The 18,176-nt window shown below is 32.4% G+C and overlaps 1 protein-coding gene across 2 annotated transcripts in view; it reads left to right on the top strand.

The window, feature by feature from the left end:
* Positions 1–18,176, top strand: part of LOC132942430 (discoidin domain-containing receptor 2-like) — a 178,660-nt gene that overhangs the window by 28,179 nt on the left and 132,305 nt on the right. For both annotated transcript variants that reach the window (XM_061010787.1, XM_061010786.1), the window contains exon 2: positions 13,965–14,038. The gene's annotated coding sequence lies outside the window, so the exon portion shown is untranslated. The remainder of the gene's footprint in view (positions 1–13,964; positions 14,039–18,176) is intronic.

The following is an 18,176-nucleotide window of genomic DNA, read 5'->3' on the forward strand; positions in this document are numbered from 1 at the left end:
TCAAAAATAATCGTTTTTCTTTCTATTTGCTCGTTTCCATAATTTTGTTTGACAAACTAAACGGTGATAACGTGTATTTTAACGTTTGTCGTACACCGGTAAAACAGTATATAATGTCATAATATATATATATATCCGCTATGTATAATTTATGTTTATATAAATACACTAAAATATGAAGAACTTGATAATTTTAAATGTTCAATAACTCTGCAACGACAAACATATTGTAATATTATAGGTACGCATAGCATTTTCTATTTTCATTTTCTGAATATTCCACACAAGTGTGAATTTTACTAGCTCCGATACATTTTATATTGATTTTGATAACGTAAATATTTTTTTTTTCGATGTTCGATATTCTATAATAATGCCAAATCATTTATATAGGACACGTTATCCTCTAAAATGCTTTGTGGCAGTGATGTTTTCAATACAATTTTTATAAAATGTATAAAGTTTTTTAAACCATATATTTGGTTTGTACATTATATTACAAGTGCTACCATGATATAAAAACGAGAAATTTTAAAATTATTTTTCACAAGATAAAATTATTTATGGATTATTAAAAAAAAAAGAAAAAACCGTAAACATTCTCAATTATTGTCATAGAATAATAATAATTATAGAACTCGATATAAATCAAAATTCGTGTACAATATAATCATAATATGTTATAATTATCTTTTATTATCTTTAATAGAGACATACAGCAGTGGAGGTTATATTTCGAACGAGAATAAATGTTTTTATAAAATATATTTACTATAGAATGATATAAAGTAATAATTTTCTTGTTCTTTTGGCATGGTTACGCAACCAACACACACGGAAACAATTAATATAATATCGAATTAGTCAGTATTTCGTACTTCGCACAAGTCATGTCTGATAGTATCAATCCCATTATTTTTAAATAACGTTAAAATGAAATAATCTGTAAAATACTATTTATAAAACTCTCGAGCTAAAAACGTGTTTCTATCATTATTTCAATCGCGTAACACTATAAGACCGTATTGTTGAAAATTTGATTAGGTTACTCAAAGAGTGTCCGATTTTTATATTACTTTAACGTTCTTTTGCACACACGTACTACACTATGGAATTTTACACAAAAACGTATGCGGAGGAGTCTTCTTCTGTAAACTGGACAAAATAATACTACCCCTTCAGCAAAAGCAAAAGAAACGAAAACAAATAAATATTATAAAAAAAAAAAAGGAATGCGAGTGAACGTGAGTATTTTCACTAAGACTTCCATTAGAAAAAAACACGTCTCGCAGTCACATATCAGCTTTGCACACTTTGAGAATATGGTCTTCGAAATATTTATAGCGCTGGAATAAAAATAAATAATGATAAAAGTTATATATATTTTAAATGATTGACGACAATCCCTTCCCTTAAAATATTACAGTTACGTTCTATAACACTGCGAAAACTAACTCAGATTTTATTTCACACTGTACGCTTGGATAAATATTACACATGTGACTACCACTGGAAAGTATAAGTTGTGGTTACTCGTCAGCTTAAGATAATATTATCAAGTACAGTTTAGGTCTTCAATTCGTCCGAAATTCGTATAATACGCAGGGACTACAGACTATGAACCAAATAGGCTGAATAGACTCGAATTAATGTTATTCGATAAAGCTTTTGTCTAAAGTAAATTGTGTGCTTCACAGATCGAGTGTCGCTTTAGTTAATTTATTCTGGGAAATGGTCCCGTTTTCACGAAGGCGTCACAACTCAACTGGGGATGACTAGAATGACTTATTGTACAATATTCAAATGTATGTGCAATGTGTACAATACATGCTAACGATAATATCCATATTTAAAATCTTTCCCTCGTCATTTAGTAATGTAATTGTTTCAAATACCTAATATTATGTTTTGACGTTTTCGACCTGCAATATGACATATTATATATGTATAATAATGTTAATTTTCTCAATTGATTTTACCGTTTCGAAATAATTCATGTGACTCTCTCAAAACAATACTAAAATAACTTACCTTGAAAACAATCATTGTGATTAAAATATTTGTTTGATATGCGACGGGTGCATCATAAAATAATAAACTGGCAGTGAATTTAATGGCTTGCAGAATATTGAAGATAATTTGTGTGACATACAATAATAATATATGTATTTTATAATATCATATGCGCACGTATTATAAAAAAATACTTCCGTATTAACTGTGGATTTTTATAAGTTTTCCTAGAAAATGTTGGAGAAATATTGAAATTTTTTCATTTATCTAATAATCCGAACATTATTTTTTTCATTATCGTTTTTCCATAGTATTTAATTATAATCTACGATGTCGTATTCTCAGTATTAAATATTATAGGTGCTACTCGAAACAATATAATATACCTTTGTACCTTATAATATAATACCTAGTATAAACATATTATAATATTTGGAAATTATGGTTTCTGAAATTAACTTGTGGTTAAATAATCATTATTTAACATAAATTATTATAAATTATTTTACATTCTCTGAAATTGTTCATCGTTTATTAAAACATAACAATATTAAGAACAATGGTGGAAGTAATGTATAAGCTCAAGAGCTAAATAAAAACCGTCGTTGAGAAATAGTAAAAACAAAAAAAAATTTTAAATTGTTTATTAATTAATACTTTAAATAAAATACAAATCGTGGAAAAAATTCGAAATCGCGAAAACCGACCGAGGGAATGACAGTGAAAAATATCGTACAATTTATTGTATTTTACACCAAGCTTTCGGTGACACGACCGAAAGTATAATTTTTCCGACAAATTATTCTTTTGTCCCGACCGAAATAATAACTATCGTCGGACTTCGTCTCGAGCAATTATATGCGGGGGGGGGGGCACGATGAAAAGTGGCGACGGCGGTCGTGTGGGTGGATGGGTGGTGGCGATGGCGGTGGCGATGGTTTGCACCCTACCCCGACACTCGGTGTTTACAGTCCGAGAGAGACCCATGATTGCTGTCGTAATTAATCTGTGAACTTGGCGGTGGGTGTGTGTAGGGGTCGACGAGGTCGGCGTCGGAGAATCGGCTTAATCGTCCGGTTTTCCGTGTTGCTGCGCTTTTGTGCCCGCGCGCGTATATGAATTAATTTTAATATCTCCTTTACATCTCTTTCCGTCGAGGCAACGCGAGACCATTGTGCGCCCCGCCGACGACTACGCCATAGAGTTTTCTGCGGGCGCTTAACGAGTCCGGCCCGACCGTGCGCCCACAATCCTCCCCCCTCCCCCACCCACCGTAAGTCAGCTCACAACCCCCCGCCCTCTGGCCGGGCAGCTGCTGGTGGTGGTGGCGGTGGTGAGGAATAAACAGGTCTAATTAATCGCTCGCGACGAAAAGCTTACGGCGCGGCGGTAGTGGTTATACATAGTTTTACGAACGGTATTGTTTGTTCTGTCGTCCCCGCACATAATAATATATTATTATTATTATACGCGCGCGTGCGCGTGCGTGTGTGTATTTTTCGCGGTCGGTGGGCAGCCGAGGCGAAACCGTATACACACAATACATACGCGAGTACCTACACATTAACGTGTATATATTTATATATATGGTTTAACGTTTGAGTGTAGTGTGTTTGTGTGTGTTTTGTGTGCTGGCGAAAAAATAATATTTATTCAAATGCCCTTCCAGTTGACGAGACCTCTGACGACATGTCCGCACGCCGTCGGGAATATAAACGAAAAAAAAAATATAAAATATATACCGTTCCCTCCCCCCCCCCCCCCCAACATGCACGCTTAGTGTTTTGTCTACTACTCCGCGACTTTTTCTCTTATCCGAGACATTCCGCGTGGAATTACGTCTCTCCCGGAGCGTAACTCGAAATCGGATCCGTTTACACGCGACCGAATTCAATAATACCGTCGCCGTATGCTCTATCCAGCCACTTGTGCCGCCAACACAGCCAACGGTTACTATATACACTCCGAACGTGCACGTGTATATACACGATATCGTCTCGCGAGTTGTTAAAATATTTTATTTTCGTGTCCTATATACATATATATATATATATTTATTTTTATACGTCATACCATATCTACTACGGTATACATATTATTATAATGTATATAGAGCGACTACGTGACAAATGACGAGTCAACCTACACCCCGCCGAACGGCGCTAATGGTGAACAAATTTATGCAAACCCAATAATATGCCCCGTAAGAATGTATACATGGTTTGTGTTTACGGTTTATTTGATTTTCCAGGTAGTCGAGCTCAAACAAATGTAAATTCCCATCCCCGTGTTTCTTCACCGACGCACCTACCTGCACCCCCTCCAATCGACGTCGTCGGGCCGAACACGCTCCCCTATTGATTTTTTTTTTTATGTTCTCATCACAATTGAACGGCACATAGGTACCTCGAGGTCATGGAGCTAGGGAAAAAAAAGAAATAATACTGAATAACTAATTGAAATCCATCCGTCGTTCCGTTTTATCAATACGACCACCGACTGTTTTCAGAACAATACACCGCGGTGAAGTAGTTCGACGTACGACGTTCGTTTGACGTTTAAAATTAAAGCACAGGCCGACCACTATAACATTATAATATTACGCTTAACGTCAGTTCCAACAATGAAACTTGTTATAGTTTAATGCGTCATATACGCTGGAAAGTTGAAGGAACGGAACTGAACGGTTTCAGTTCTCGGCGGGGTCTTCATCCAAAACTATTCCAAACAGAAACCGTTTGTTTATTTTTACTTGTATATTATAGCTACAAGTATGAATACTATTGAAGTACTCTTATTCAAATTATGCAAACAATTTTGGGATTACCTATGTAAATATATCGTTCTGATTTGACGGTGTAGAGTTAAAATATTATTAAAGTATTGCAGACATTGACAGCGAAGTTGCTACGAATGTATATGCGACCAGAAAGCCGATTACGGCACTCTAAAAATATATAGTAGCCGATAATAGTAATAACATTAACCGGTCCTGTTAATGTATTCGTTTTACCGAGGCTATTGTTTATCAGATACATGATATGCTTATATACTCTTATTGGATTTAAAGAGTTAAGTATTGGTTATACGATCCATAAGACACATATAACATTTTGCGGCGCTAGCAAAACGACGGGGACTCGTGGGGTAGGTTTTATATCCGGTAGCCGGAAAAAGGCCACCGTAGAGATAATGGTTTTTCTGTCTTATTATTATTATTATTATTTTTTTTTGAAAACGGTGGAAATAAATGTTTATAACGGTGGCTGTGGACCACAAGTACGTACGGCTGAGTGTGGTAAAAACAGCGGTTGATTGGATTACGAACGGACAGAAATCGATACGGAATTCTTTTCCTCTCTTCTTCCTCGTCCATTCTGTTTGACCACACGATAATTTCGAAGAGGAATTTTACCCTCGGACGCAATTTTGCCCACACACGGGACCACTACCTGTATATGTGTGTATGTACGTGCGTACGTGTGCGTCTGTGTGGTTTTCGTTAGGAACAGCCACGGCGTTCAAGACCTGAATCTCAATTAATGCCTTTTGATGGGATTGTTTAAGTGGCGGGACCCGGTGCGAAACAACACTACACATCCAACAATACACCCTGCCATGGTGTGCCCTTTCGCGATTTCCTTGTGTTTTTACCCTAGAAAATAACGACTGCCGGGAACATACGTTTTACTTCGGCCCTTAATGATTATTAAAAACCGACCCTTTTGCACGCGATTGAAATAAACGCCTCCTTGATACGTTCCTGAGGGGTAAGGTGTGGTCGACTACGTGGTGTATGGAGACTCACCACGCAATCAACGGGATTGCATTACAACAGAGATAAGAGATTGATTAAATTTCTCTCGAGTCTTGGGAGTTGGGAACAGTCATATCCGCTGCATCACTCTGCACCGACGGAGTTCTCTGTCTTTTGCCTTTTTCCACCACATTTGCACGACGTGTGACGACTTAAAAGGAAAACGAGTCGTTGAATAATAATAAATAATACACAGGCACAGACACACATACACTCGTGCGCACGTACATATATATAATATATTATATAATAGGGTGATTTTTTTTTCATATACGTTAATACGTTATTATAAGGATACGCAATATATTATAATTTTTTTTGAAGAATAATAGGTTCTAAAAACGAAATTACCCTGGAAATTATTTTATGTGTCACATTAATTTAATCTTCATGATAAATAAGATTTGAACGTCGTGTAGGTAAAATTATAAATTATAATATGAAATAATGTATTAATATTATGTATAGGTAGGTACGTGAACATTGTTTTAAGTCACATTGAATCTTTTCTGATTAACTGGAAAATAATATATAAAATATGTATATTGTTATTAATAGCGTTGTGGCAATATAACTACTTAGTGCCATTACGATTAAAAAATATAATAATACTTTCCACCATATTGGAAAAATATTTTTCTGAATATGACTGAAATAATGTGATCCAAAATGATAATGAATATGTATATATTCCTTTGTTTGAATATGTTAAATTCTGGATCAATAATTTAAGTTTTATTTAAGCAAACATTTTAGTTATATAAATATAGAATACCTACTTAGATTTTGTAACCAAATTATTGTAAATCAATTACATATTTGAATATTGGATTTATGTACCTACAAAAATTAATATATATATATATTTACTATGTGGGTACACTCTAATTTTATTAATACATAGTAGCTAATTAATTTCATAAAAACACTATAGGCATATGTATAAATAAACGAATAAAATACACACACAAACAAATATTAAATATATACATTATTTAATACACAAACATTACACAATAATGAAAGCCTAAGACTTCATTTCAAAACCAAATGAAAAAATATCTAAGATGAATAATACTGTAGTCGAGGTTTCTAATATTATGGAGTCACGGATATCAATAATAAATATAATAATAATTAATTGTGTACAGTATAATATCGTGGGATGAAATAAGAGGCAATAGAGTTTTCGGAATATATTTTACTTATGATATAGATATTCGGTGTGCAATGCTTTCACTGTGTTTTAATTTTATAACACTATGAAAACAAAATTCTCTCGACACCAGAGTTTACTTTGCACTTCACAAAACGCGTATAATATAAATAATATTGTAATATAAAATGTGTCAAAACCACTAGAAAACTATATTATATATTATATCCGCTACTTCTAGTGTTTAATGTTACATAACTCCATACAACGTGATCGTTTATTATATACATAATATATTTATTTAAATAAACAATTAAAAATAAGTATGATTTTATAATTACCTAATGGTTCTTAAAAGTTTTAAAAATAAGTGTAACGATGCAATGTATAAATCATTTTTATTTTATTAAAAAAAAACGAGTTAAGTCTGTAGAACTAAAATATAGTTTATTTTGGGTTAAAAGTATTACGAGTTTACTTGCATATTATTATATTTATACTGACAGATGAATTTTGTATTGCCGATTTCTACATATTACATTATTTTAAAACACTTTTTATATGATAATTTCTTTATGAAACGATAAATTATGGATTGATATCAAAACATATATAATATTACGCTTACATACTATATTACAATATATTATAATAATTATAGTTAAGTCGTAGCAGTAAATGAGATGGACTATTTGTCTGTATGATTTGTTAGTTAACGTGGGTAAAAATACCAATTCATTTATCAACGACCTATTTTACAACATCGACTTGGTCAGTCGAAAGTTTTCATATACTTATATATATATATATATTATTTACGGTTTTTAGACAGCAGGTGTATCTATATATACTATGTGCAAGAGGGTGCGGGAGTCAGTGGAGTGCGAACGTCGAGCGGTGAACAAGGCGAGAGCGAGAGAAACGGAGAGTCTCTGACAACGCGTCGTAATCGCAATTCCTATATATAGTGACGTTAATCGTTTCTCAAATCGCGAACGGGTAGCAGGGGATAGGGTAGTGGACGACAAGAACAAATGTGACAAAAAAAAAAGAGAAAAAAAAAGACCAAAAGCAGTCGATTTGTAGATGGACGAGGTAACGGCGTGGCACGCGTGACGGTAGTGGCGGATTCATTTCCGGGTACATCGTTTCCGGTGTGGCGTGTCGTTGGGGAAAGAATAAAGTCTCTCTCGCCGTATAGTCGTTGTCCCTGTGCCGGTGTTGGTGCTGCTGTTCACATTCGGCGGATTGATTGTCGAGTGATTAGACACGCGGGGACGTAATCGCGATTAAATGCACACTGCAGAGTTGTTACCAGGACACATTAATCTTCTCTTAATTCCCGGGTAAGGCGATTTAGCGGCGGGCCAAGAGGAGCGGAGGTAAAATTACAGACAAGCAACGAACGGCAATTTGTCGCCGGTTTGAATTTGACAATATATATACAGTGTTTTAGCAGCCAGCTAACCTCTTCAATCGTTTTCTATCCATCTCTATCTCTCCCTCTCTGCGTGTCTGTCTGTCAGTCTATCTCTCTCTCTCCCTCTCTCTCTCTCTCCCACTCTCTCATTGCGTCTGTCTGTCTGTTTCTTTATTATTTCTCTCTCGCACTCTTTCGCTTTCTTCCTTTTTAGATATTTTCTCTCTCGTTTTCACCGGTACCATAATATCTCTTTTAACCGTATCTCACGCGTGAGGTGTTTTGCGTGTTCAGTTGTTGTCTTTTCCCATTCACATTTATCGATACATTATTTATTTTACAATAACAATTCGTACATCGTTTTAAAAAATATATATATAACATTTATATTTTTATTTTTACCGTTTGTTCCGGACTGCTTTGTAATGTTTATCTAAATCGGTTTTCGGTTATAAAGCGATGTCGTCGATTTATGTTTATAATAATAATATGTACGCGTAATATATTATAATCCTATACCCCGGTCGGTCGTTTATCGTATGTTTTTAGAAGATTTTCAGGAAATGTCGTTAATAAATAATTCGATTGGAACCCTACTCTAACGCTCTCTCCGCTGACAGCCCACCCCTCTTATATTTCCGTGTGCATGTACCGTAACCGAATACTGTGGACTTATATATTTACCATTTCTACATCGAGTTAAAATTCACTTGAAAATATCGCTGAGGACCGTGAAGCGATAATATTATTATTGTTAAAATTATAATTCGTCTCCGTCTTTGCGAGAAAATAAGACTTAGCTGTTATAACCGCTTAAACTCGATTACGACGTTACGGCGTACCTAAATTATAATGTGTAAGACATATTCCATAGTAGTACTGATGAACATCATCTCATTTGTCCACGTGCCGCTGTATACCAATATTATAATAATATTATGTTGTACACGACGACGGTTTGCGTTTTTATTGATTCGCGCCCTTTCTACTGGGTCCCCATTAACGGCGGCAATTTGTTCAGAGGGGTTAGTATATTTTAAGGGGTAAAGACCTTGTCAGGTGGAAGGAGAGGTTGTGCAGATATACCGTTGACGGTCAAAACGGCAACCGGCTACCGATTCTTACGTGTGATAAGGGCGCAGGGGGGTAAGTGGGCGGAACACGACGCAGACCGACACGCAACAACGAACCGGACGAATTCCGGTGAATGTTATTTGTTAAGGGCGGTGGGAAAAATACGTAAAAAATAAATATTATTTTAGTAATAATAATCTAGTGTAAAAAAATAAATAAACATGTATATATATATATCGATAGGTAGATATGTTAAAGATTAAAATCCATAGAAGTAAAATATTATAATAGTCCATATTATTTTAAGTTGTTTTCTCGATGGTGGTTCTAAGCCGGCGTTCCGGTTATGCAATTTCACTACACTTAAGAATTCCAACGCCGAGCACCGGCGAGTATAATATTATATTTTCCCGTTAAAGTTTCATATTCTTTATTGCAGTTGGTGATAATATCATATTTTATTTATACATTTAATATTAATATATATATTTTTAATAAACAGTTGAAAATAATTTTATATTATTATATTATGTTTTTCTTTGTTTTTATATTACTTTTTTTTTTCATACCGTTCCGATTTTAATTCAAACTTTTTAAATTATTGGTTCCACTCAATTTTTTCGCATAAAAGAATTTTAGCGCCAAACTGAATAAACAATTATGTATAATGTCTGGATGAATTTTATTATCTCACAGTTTTTATATTTATTAAGTTATTATAGATCACATTATTATAATATAGTATATATTTATTTAAAACTCCAAGTAAAGTTTAAAAAATATTTCACTACACTTTCACTTTTCGTAAATTATAGATTAAATTTCAACATTTGAAATACCGTTACAGTAAAAACATATTATTTAAAGAGACACGGTGAATTTTATAAATACCTACATGGCAGTGTAATTTACAAAAATAATCCATAATGACAACGGGTATTTTATTATTGTACAACAGAATAAACTTTTTAAACATCCTCTATATTATACTAATGTAAAAAATATATTATAATATGCAGGTACCTATTTTTAAAAATTCCAAAACAATTAATTTAAAACATCTCAATTGATTCGCAACTGCTCTACTTTAAAAAAAAAAAAAACAAATGGGTATAATAGCAACTGAAAAATGCGATAAAATTTTACTTGACCTGAAGCACATGCAATATAATACGTGACGATGTATCATGAAGGTATTGCTGCAGTATAAAAAATGCTTACACGGACGTATTCAGTACGCTTGCAAAACTCAGGAAATTTTGTGAGTGAAAATAAATTTCAATTCAAGGCAATTGGAAGAGCAGCTTATTTTTTCGCGATTTAGAAAACCCCGATAAAATAACTTCTATATTTTAGACTAATGGCATCTAAAATCTGTAGACATATTTTGTTCTTTTTAATTTATTATGTGAAAAATGTTGAAACATTGATTCAAAAATTAACTTCAATAATAGCCTGGAAATATTGTCAATGAGCTTAACAACTTCTATAGATAGAACAAATTTTATTTTAAGTCTGTGTAATTTTATAAAGCTTTATTTAGGTCTAAAATCATGTCTAAAATAATTTAAGATAGTTTCTCGTAGGAATAAAATATTTGTTTTTTTTTTAAATATAATGACGACATATAATATTGTACGCTTGCCAAATATGGATACTAAATCAAATTATCGTTTATTCTTTACACAACTGCAGTACTAGACCACGAGCGTTAAAACAGATGTATGTGCAATATTCTTTAGAAATTGTCTACATCCCTAATGAGTAGTTATATTATACAACTTGAAATTTTAACTAGCCAAAAATATCAATTTTGTTACCGTAAAATTAATATATCTGTAATTGGAGGTAGGTGTTATTGGATAATGTTAACCATTATTACTGCAGATCGCTCTCAGAAAAAGCTAGAAACATGAGTTTTTTTCTGTATTCCATCGAACAATAAATGTTTTCCACATAGGTACTTCCTACGTATTATTATAGTTACACTAGGTAAGTTCAACTACAAAATATTCTCGATTGGACCGGATATTATATAGATGGGATTTTTATTTCGTATTGAAATGCACTGATTAAAAAATCTGACATCCACCGATTTTGGACGGTATATACAAGGTGCCTATTGTATATATTTTGTAATGAGAAAAGCGGAAAGAACCTCTGCACGACAACCACGCGTGCGAAGTGTAATATGGATTTCAGTGTTTTCCTACACCAAAACGACGTTCTAGGGCGTATAATACAACAATAACGATATATAATATAGATGTGGCCCCGTGTAATGTACCGATTCGTATTTTGTGCAGACATTATCAACCGATCTATTGATACGTTCACTGCTCGTATACGTGTTCGTGTATGACGCTGGGTATACACTATTTATTTATTATATATATATATATATGATACGGTTGCATTTGTGTACAACTTACTACTCCGAGTGTTTGTTTCGACCCTATTTACAGAGGATGGCAAGAACATTGCAAAACTACGATTGCAGTTACATACATTGTACGCGCAGTGATTAATATTTTCTCGCGCCGATAGGAAATTATAGACCTTGGCACGTCGGTCCAATAATATTTGTGTATATTATAATACTATGACGTATATTATATCGATCACTCGTATCACGACACCGCATATGTGCAGCAGTCGAATATACAAAATATTAATGCATATCACAGCTGATCCCGTGTGTCTATATAGGTCACGGTCTAAAATAATATACCCATTAACACAGGTGTAGTGGCCGGCGGACACCGCTCATATTGTTATTATTATTACAGCTTGCCATAATTGCAACGATAATATTCGCGAGTTATTTGTGTCATTCTAAAATACTGTCACATTTGTCCTATATTCTTATTATAGGTAGTTACGATCTAAATCAGAGATGGTTAACCTTTTCGTTTAGTTGCTCGTCAAATAATATTATTGCATATTTTGTCTATTTTTTGCCAGCGCGGTATTGTCTATAAAAACTTAATATTTATGAAAAAAAAATACACGTTACAGCTTTTCTCCACCACGATGCTCAAAGTAGTCGGTCGTTGCCAAACGGAATAAAAATAAAAAAAAAATCTTAGAAATTAGAAATATTATTAGATAGCAAAAATAATTAAATTTCTTCAAGTCAGTTTTGCAAATTATGAACGTTTCACGGATTCCCCATCCGCCGCTGCTCTGGATATGTTCACCCTGTCATGCGATGTTCGCTGTAGTTAATTTGAGCACACAATATCAAATACATAATATTATAATCGATATACGATATTATATTGTTATAGAATTTGTGGGCGCGTGTGATCCCGCCGATGCCGAACGGGTCCGCCATAAATTGCCCAAGCCAATGTGTTTTCAATCGGTTTCTATTAAACGACTGTGTTGGCGAATTCGCCTAATGGGTTCCGGTACGATGATTTTTTTCCTCACATTCGTCGCATATATATATATAAATGCGTGTGTGTGATTCGCGTGCCGTTTTATCAATTTTTATTTATTTATTTATTTATTTTTTTTTTTTTTGCACAATATACTGACCCGGTGCGAGAACGACGACTGGAATTCGTTATTACGGTCCATTGGTTTCCCTTATTCCCGCACCACTGCAGCGCAGTATATAATATATACGCCTCGTCTCTCCCGTGCGAACCTACGCCTCACCCCCCCCCCCCCCTTTCATCCAGCCCCTCACCGCTATATACGCGTCTACGAGCGACCCCGGAACGGAGAGAGCTTATATTGCCGCCGACAAGAATAACCACAATCAAAATTTCCAGTGAGTTAATTGCTGCGGTTTTTGACTCGAGTGGCAATGAGGGCGAATCTCGTACGAAAAACGAATTATATCGTTGATATCCATTTTGACATGTCACCGCCGCACAGCTGTAGGAAATGCGGCGGGTGGGGGGGGGGGGAACACAAACATTGCTTACCCGTCGTGAGTTAATTGCTAAGCCAATTGATTTAATTCCGGTTTGTATTTTAACAAAAATACGTGGGCAAGTGATAAAATGCAATGCAATTATTATTCTGCTAAAGATAAGACTAAAATTGCTTCGGTGATTATTGAATGTATTATGACGTACATTCTACTTGAAACGTCCATCTGTTAACATATAGACATACGGTGAATATTTGAATACGTCATACCCATCAATTGATATATTATATGAATGTTTTATAATAATATTAAATATTCATTGAGTTAAAATCGAAAAATGATTTAATAGTTGCATTCATTCGATGATTATATATTTAATAGCATTCATAAAATTACAAGAAATTTATTTATTTTTATTTATTTATTTATTACGGGCAGTGAGTCCAATATAATGTACAAAAATATATAAATTCAACCTAAGTGGGTGTTGCAGTTACACAACTTTAGCAGTAGCAATTGTATAGAGATAATAATAATAATTTAAATTTGTAATATTAAGTTTAAAAGCAAGTTAATAAACAAACGTTTTTTTTTCCAGATATGTCACCAACAATAAAATTTCAATGCGTGTAAAATATTGAAGTTATTGAAAAGTCATAAATACATATTAAAGTACGTACTTATTTGATATTATTTCATTTAAAATTTAAAATTTAAACAATAATGGTATAAAGTTGGAACTTCATATGGACAGTTTTAGTTTACAACAAATATTATACATTAAATTATGTTTCAAAATATTCTACAAAAATAATATTATTATAAATTTGTACATTTTTTCAGTCGATGGGTTTTTTGTTTCGTGTGCTTTTTTTCCCGTGTGAATATTCTTCCGTACGTTATTTTCCTTGGGTTTTTTCCGTGGAAATTTATTTCACGATTGAATATATTTCAGTTTCAAATATAGACATCTGCCTTATACCAACTGCACATCCATAATATATTCGAACATAATATGGTACGCCGTAGGCCAATGTGTACATAAACTCTTCATCACCGAGTGGGATAATTATGTTCGCAATATAGTAGTATCATTAGGTTTCAGTGTTTGATCAGGCGATGTCAGATATGTACATAGTCCAGAACGGCCTTCGACTGATGATAATATTGTTTTCAGGGCCAAACCCAAAGCCAATATTATATATTTATATGATATATTATGTGTATTATGTATATTATGTATTTAGGGTAGATACACTCTCTCTATATGTATATATTATATTACAACTTTCACGGTTTTCTGGCGACTGGTCCGAATAAAAAATAAAAATAATAATATACATTGTTTATGCAATAGTAATTATATAACAATATACTATACATACTTACTATAAATTTGCGATTCGGTGATCGTTACTAATAGCCGTCTAGATAGTAATAAATCAATTGAGTTAAATCAAACGCAACAATATAACTTAAAAAACAAAATATACATTTTTCAACTCACTAAAATCTCGAATTCTCTTAGGTATATAACTTGTGTTATTTATCCATTTAGATCATCGAATGCTCCTATGTTATGTTTCAACGATACGACGCTTTTGGTCCATTTTTCTATGTTCTGCGACGCCTTTAGAACGTAAGTAAACTGGGGACCAAAATTTCGGTCGCACCGGTGTCCAGTTAATTTTGACTTTTTCCATTTGCGTCGTGCAGTGTGCATACGACGCACCCTCGGTAGTCATCGTCCCCCGGTCCTCCCCGAAGGTTCTTCTTAATAATGATATAATAGTATGGCTACTACTAACATTACTATAGTATAGTTTGAATCAACCATTATTTTATTGTGCACTTAGACGATTACACACACACACACACACACACACACACACACACACACACACACACACACACACAACACACACTAATAACCAGTGCATGAACTTAAATGTTCTAAGCATATGAATGCAATTATGCACTTAAAAGCTCGAAGCACTACACCCATTATAGTTTTGGATTTGCATGTTTTTACATCGATCATTATAATTAGTTATGAAATAGGTCACTTTTAAATTATAAAAATATTAACTTGATTCACTAATCACTACTGAGTTATTTACGTAATCTATAATCAATACTTGACATTGTAAAATAAAAATCTCATAACAAAAGTTTTAGATTAAAATTACAAATTAATGTCTTTATTTTTAATTTATGAAGTTTATATGCCATTAAAAGTAACAGCTAATATAAAAAAAGATTTTGATTTGCAAATAAAATATTTAGCTTAAAACTCTATAGGTAAACGTTTGATGCATGATATTAATTTTTAGATTACCTAGCAATAAATCTATGCTAAAAAATATGCAAACACAATAACATATTCAATCTGTAATAACAATAAAATGCGTTTCCTATAATAGATATTATATATTGTGGAAAAACACAACAAAACTCGTCACGCTACTTGATAATTAATACAAATTTACGTCAGATACGCCATGGTAATTTATAGAAATTGTTATTTCATCGGAATTGAAAGAAGCGACGCTGATCAAATCAAGTCTCGTCACCTTATAGGTCGATATATTGTTATATTTTAAATTGCAACATAATAATTTATAAATTAATACAATTCAAGACAATCAAAATATTGCAATTAAAGTAATATACTTCCAAGACTATAATAATTTACTACCACAAATTACATACTTAGGTATAAACATCATACTCTTTTTTTTATTATTTACAATAGATTCAAGAACTAAATTGTAATAATACGGTGAGTATTGTAAACAGTTTTTGTTTTTGTTTCTAGTTAAATATTTACACTATTTTAAATGTATGTGGGTGAGTTGTTTATGGGGTGCCACTATATAAATTATCAAACGTACCTCGAGTACAGTGTTTAGTGATGAAATAAAATGAACACGATATACCCTCCTTAAAAGTCTGTCACAATTAAATTTGTTATTTTTCAGATATTATATTATTTCCATTATTTAAACATAATGAATATGCAAAATCAAATATATCATATTATATTATGTACACGGATATAGTAAATATCTAGTATCCAATACAAACACAAATTCAGACTAAATATATAATGCAATGTCTACAAAATACCCCAAAATAAAAGATATTTCAAATTCAAAATAATACATCTTTAGTTCAATAAAACGTTGCATACTGCATGAATGTAAAGTGACTAAATAATTTTCGTTTAATACTAACTAATGAAATGATTATAATTGGTAATTGCATTGTGATCCGCAATTTTTTTAAGCTTTGAAACTTAAGTCAAACGTCATACATATAAATAATAATAACAAACATTCAATTAGTTTGTTATTTATGGTTAATTAATAGTATCAAGTAATAAAAGTTTTGGTTTATTGCAAAGTCCGGTTGAGTACCGTAAAATACAAATGTTAATCGCATTAAAAATTTACATTAAAAGCACGTGTTGTAAACAAAGTTACCTATATAGTTTTTATTGTAATAAGATCGAAGGTTCAATTGTATTACAATTCAAGGGTTTTATTGTTTTACTGTTTTGAATATAAGTCAAATTCAATCAAGTTTTTTGCTATAGAACATTAAAGTAGAATACGTGCAGAGGTGCAAGTGCAACTATAGGACTAACTTTATATTTGTGTATTATTATAAATATACATTTACAATAACAATATAACATAAACAAATAATCAACAGTATTTAAAATTTAATTTTAATAAAAAATTATCCGTCTTTCAAATTATGTATATTTTATTTTTTATATATCGCCATTATTTATTAAATAAATTTCCAATATCTCTTTCAATATTGAATTATCGTAATTTTAGAAAAAGTCTAGGTTGCACAATATTGTTTTTAGCCAATTGTGCTTCATTGAAGTAAATATATTTCGTGACTTATAGTCCATTTTATATTTGGAAACCCACCCCAAAATCCCACCTAGATGCACATAATGCACATTTGAGTGCTTGAATTAAAATTTAACTTATTTACTTGATACAATTAAAATTAAATCTTCAGCATTATGAAAGTTAAAATCAACAATAAAAATTGGTGTCGGATAAAAAAAAATATAGGGGTGCTTTAATATTTTGATATATGGATGCGTTTGTGATAACAATCGGCATAATATCAAATAATATGTATAATATTGCCAAATCATCAATTATTACTTGTTTATGAAACACAAAAATATTATTTATGTTTATTGCAGGCACGGTTATTTAAAACTTACTGCATTTAACTTAGTGTTAAACTAATTATACTAATATTTTTTATTTTTATAAAAAATATACAATCTATACTAGGTACTTAGCATAATAGGTATATGTGATAGAGACTTAAAAATAACATAGTAGACGTGATTAAGAAGTCACCCACTAGTGACTCTTAGCTTGTGGCGTGATTGTGAATGATAAGGTACTAAGATATTAGGAAAGAGACGAGGTTAAGTGAGTTTAATGCTATAGATCTCTGCACCATATACAAATTTAAAATTATTCTTTTATTTGCTTTAATAAATAATTCTTGAAAAAAAGTGTCAACGAATTGTCCGAGGGGAGAGGACCAAGCGTAAGTACATTATAGAATAAAGTATTCTCTAGGCACAAAACAAAATATAAATAAATAAAATAATATCACGCATTATATATGCTGAGTTCTACCTTCAAGGACTGTAAGCAAATTGTACATATATAACATGGTAACTTTATTTTTGCCTCATTAAAACGGAAATCGTTGAGCAAATACTAAAATGCAGAAATGTTAACCGAGCATGAGCATTAAAAAA

This window comes from Metopolophium dirhodum, chromosome 4 (assembly GCF_019925205.1).
Source record: "Metopolophium dirhodum isolate CAU chromosome 4, ASM1992520v1, whole genome shotgun sequence".
Taxonomy (NCBI): domain Eukaryota; kingdom Metazoa; phylum Arthropoda; class Insecta; order Hemiptera; family Aphididae; genus Metopolophium; species Metopolophium dirhodum.